Here is a 4,938-nt window from a genome sequence, read left to right as displayed (position 1 = left end):
CGTGTAAAGACCAACCGTGTAATCCTTTTTCCTCTTGATTTTTAATAAAGTGTTGAAAGTTTCCTCTAAAAATAAAAAATAAAAAATACATAGGTTATATTAAACGTGTTTTATTTTTATTTTAGATCTTACTATTAGATTGTTCTATGCCGCAAGAAAAATTGTATAGAAATAGAAAAAAAATATTTTATTATAGTTTTAACTTTGCTTAGCCCCCCTAAAACAAATTATTGGTTCCGCCATTGGTTGTGATATTAGTACTTACAATGAGTATATCATTAACATATACCAACAAAATAAAAAATGAAGTGCCTTCTTATTTTATAAAAAGAGAATAATTAGACTTGAATTGTTTAAAACCAAGTTTAAGTAGTGCTAAAGTAAATTTAGAGTTCCATTATCGATAGGTCTGCTTCAAGCCATATAGTGATTTTTGTAGCTTGCATACTCTTGTGTCCCCTTGCTAAGATAACTAGGTGGCATTTTCATATATATATATATATATATATAAATATATATATCCTCTTCTAAATCTTCATACAAGAAGGCATTGTTGACATCTAAATGGACAAAATACCAATTGTGTATTGCAGCCAATGAAAAAAAAATCTCATTGTAATCATTTTGCCACAGGAGAGAAAATTTAAAAAAAAATCCAAACCTTCCCTTTGAGTGAATCCCTTGGCAACTAATCTTGTCTTATATCTCTCAATAAAACTATCGGCATTATATTTGATTTTATAGACCCACTTTTAACCAATAAGAGTTTTGTTGGGTGGAAGATTTGTGAGTGTCCAGGTTTGATTGGATTCTAGTGTAGTAAGTTCTGTAGACATGGCATCTCTCCAATAAGAGTGCTTTACAACTTGGTGATAGAATTCTTATTCTTCATGACATGGAATTGAAACACTAAAAATATGATGGGAATATGACAATTTAGAATATGAAAGGAATTTAAAAATGTTGTATGATTACCTGAGTATGTAGATGGGCTTGCAGAGGATGAGACATGTGTAGAAGTTGCCAAGTTGCAATGAAAATTTTGCAACTAGCCTGGAAACTTATGTTGTCGAGTTGATTTTCTAATAGGAGGAAAATGTTTATTATCTTGGAGTGGAGGTATACTAGAGTTGTTTTCAGCTATAGGGTCAAGTTCATTTCTAGATGTAGGAATAGATTATGTTGTATTGGATGGAGGAACAGACTCAATTATGGATGGAGAATAAGAAGTAAATGGATAGTTATTGATAGAAAAAGTATCTGGAATAAGTTTGGGTAAAATAATCTGAGTTGATACAAGTAATTTTTTTATTATTATTTTGAATGGAATGAGAATATGTTTTCATGAAAGACCACATCTCTTGATATAAGGAAAGTATGAGAATCAACATCAAATGAATTATATCCTTTTGTGCCAAAAAGGATATCCAACAAATATGCATTTTCTGGCACGGGGAGAAAACTTTGATCTATTCTGATTTAGAGTTAATGCACAACATAAACATCCAAAGACCTTCAGATGTTCATAAGATGGATTGGTTCCATGTAATAATTCATAAGGAGACTTATTTTGGAAAATATGAGAAGGATTTCAATTGATAATATATGTAGCAGTAAGTATACATTCTCTCCAGAAACTTATAGGAACATTAGACTAAAATCTCAAAACTCTTGCTACATTTAGAAGGTGTTGATGTTTACGCTCTACTACTAGATTTTTTTGAGGTGTTTCAATACAGGAAGTTTGGAGAATAATCCCTTTAGACAAAAAAAAAGAAAAAAAAATTGTCATTTTAAACTCAAGACTATTATCAGACCTCACATTTTGTATTTTTGAATGAAATTGTGTGTGAACTAGATTATAAAATGATGTGAAGATAGGCCTCATGTCAGATTTTGATTTCATTAGATATATCCAAGCTGACCTAGAATGGTCATCAAGAATTGTTAAAAAAAATCTAAAATTATCAGAGTATGAATTGAAAAAGGGCCCCACACATCACAATGCACCAAATGAAATGGAAAAGTAGCACTATGGGAATGAACAAGAAATGACAATTGTTTTTGCTTTGTCAATGGACATACATTACAATGATCAATGTTCACAGATTTATTTGGAAACTGAACATTTAAAACAGATTGAGAAAGAAAAAGTAACCTAGATATAGAAGAATGACCTGAACGTCTATGCCAAATGGTAAGTTTGATATTTGATACAAAATTGATATTTGGCAATTAGGAAATCTTCTTGATAGCATTGATTAATGGTTGTTGTAGAACATATAACCTCGCAAATCTTCTACCCCTCCCAATCATCCTCCATGGGGTAAGGTCCTGAATATAACATTCATCAGGTAAAAAAATAAAACAACATTTTTTTATGAGAGGTTAGTTTGCTAATTGAAAGAAGATTATATGAGAAGGATGGTACACATAATACATCCTTTAGAATCAAATGATCAAATATTTGTACAGTTCCAATATGTGTGATTGAGACATTGTCACCATTTGGAAGTTTAATTGAAGTATGAACTTGTCATGTAATGATAGTGAAGGATTTTATGGAATGGATAATCCGGTTTGTGGCACCTATATCTATGATCCATGTGTCATGACTCAAGTTAGGCATTGTGACTTTAAAAGAAAAACTAAAGTAGCAAGCATTTTGGACATTAGAAAGATTACCTGAAGAAGAGGAAGATAATAAGTTCAAAGTAGAATAAATGTTTGTTGCTTGATGAATATTTCCATCAGATGGTTGTGTGTGAAGTAAAGCTAGTAATTTTCGACACTCTTCTTGAGAAAAAAGCAAAGAATTATATGAATCAAGAGGGTTACTTTCAAGTTGAGCTATGACTTGACTTGCTAAAATAAACCATCTCTTTTGCTTAAAACTTGGTGGATATCCGTGAATCTTGTAGCACTTGTCCACTGTATGATTAGTCATTCCATAATGAGTGCAAAAGAGTTGTCTTCTATCTTGCTATTTTCCAAAAATTGTTCTTGAACTTTCTTATTTTTGAGACATTTCCAGACCCAACTTCCCTTTGTTTTTCTTATTGGATAACTAAAGAATACGCTTTTATTATAGGTGGTAAAGGGTCTATCAACAATATTTGTCCTCTAACATGAGAAAACACTTCATTCAGATCCATGAGAAATTGAATAATGTGGTGTATTTGTTGATACTCCAAGAAACCATGCACATCTCCACAATTAGAATTCTTGAAGGCTCTACACGTGTAACTTTTTTGGAGTTGAAAAATTCTTGAGCCATTTCCTTGAGAAAATTGATTCAATTCTTCTCACATCTCATTTGCTATTCTTGCATACATAATGGTTCCACCAATGTCCTTTGACACAAAATTCAATATCCATGATAGGACCATATTATTGCAACGTTCATATGCTTTATACAATTGGTCTGCATCATCATGCTAGTTTATTACCCCATTAATAAGCCCAATTTTGTTCTTGGCTTTTAAAGCCATCCACGTCGATCGGCACCAAGTATTATACTTATCTCCTGTAAGGACTAGAGATATAAGAACAGTACTCAGTGAATCTCCATTCTGCAAGTGATATGAATTTGCAGAAGAGTCATTTGGAATGAGTGAAGCAGGGGGAGTGGTTGCCATATATTCAAACGAAAAAGTAAAAACCTAAGTGGACTAAGGTATCCTCTCTAATACCATGAAACAAAAGGAACTTGAGAGAATAAAGAAATAAAATCTTGAGAGTAAAACTTCTCTATATTCGACTTGAACTTGAAGTACATCCAATCCTCTGTTTATATACATGACTATAGAGTCGGAAAAAGTTACTAAACAGAGGTAAACCTAACTACTTAAAAGAGTTTAGTACAAGTGGACTTTACATGTAAGTAAAATGTAAAATGAAAGAATGATTAAAACTGTAATCTCTCTCTCTCTCTTTTTTCCCAAACATGAGGGAAGATCATTATAAGTATGGAAGATAGTAATTACACTTTCATAGATAATTTGATGGTAAAAACTACTCTATTTTAGAAAATTTGGGTTAGAGAAGCATGAGATCTTCAATATCCGACTCTATCTTATTATCAGGTTAAAAAAAAAAAAGTTTATAGCCATTATTTTCGACTATAGAGAGTCGGGATTAGTGCCATCTAGTGGTTTCATCCTCACGCAATTGGTAGAACATACTCCAAGGGATTGATGTTTGGATGTCAAGACTCACTATTTTTTTTATTTCTATAAAAAGTTTAATTCATCTCAACCTACTTCATACATTCAAACATATATTTCAATATATTTACATTTAAACATATCTTAATGAGATCCATCAAATTTTACTATTCATATATTAACTCAGATCATCTGATCACCTCAGCATCTAGATGCTGCCGTAAAGTCTTTCTTTCGGGGGAGATCGAGATTAAGGGCTAGTTTGGGCAGCTGTTTATTATTTTATTATTATTTTTTACTACCATTTATTATTATTTATTATTTTATCATTATTTTTTATTACTATTCACAGAATATCTGAAATCATCTCACTACTGAAATGCAACCTAAGATGTCACTATATTACTTCCTCAATTTACTGCCCAATTTATTATCGTTCCCCTAAACTATTAATTTTCAACAATCCTCTCAAGACGCTAAAAAGTTTACACAAATACCCTTCATGAAAAAAATTGTATTAATTGGTCATTTTTTGTTTTTTTTTTTACACTACAACTTTTTAATAATGGGAGAACAATACTTATAAAAAAAAAAATAATAATTGGAGAACAATGGTTGAAACTATAATAAAGTTGAGGTGATTGTAATTTGAATAAATTCGGTAATTCCACATAAAAGTAAGTAAAACGGGGACGTTTTAATCACACGCATACTCCACCACCGTTTCGACGTCCCACAACCACTCTACTTTAGCGCCTTCACATTACTGTGT

This window comes from Juglans regia, chromosome 16, assembly GCF_001411555.2.
Source record: "Juglans regia cultivar Chandler chromosome 16, Walnut 2.0, whole genome shotgun sequence".
Classification (NCBI taxonomy): domain Eukaryota; kingdom Viridiplantae; phylum Streptophyta; class Magnoliopsida; order Fagales; family Juglandaceae; genus Juglans; species Juglans regia.
Note: the sequence above shows the minus strand (reverse complement) of the source record.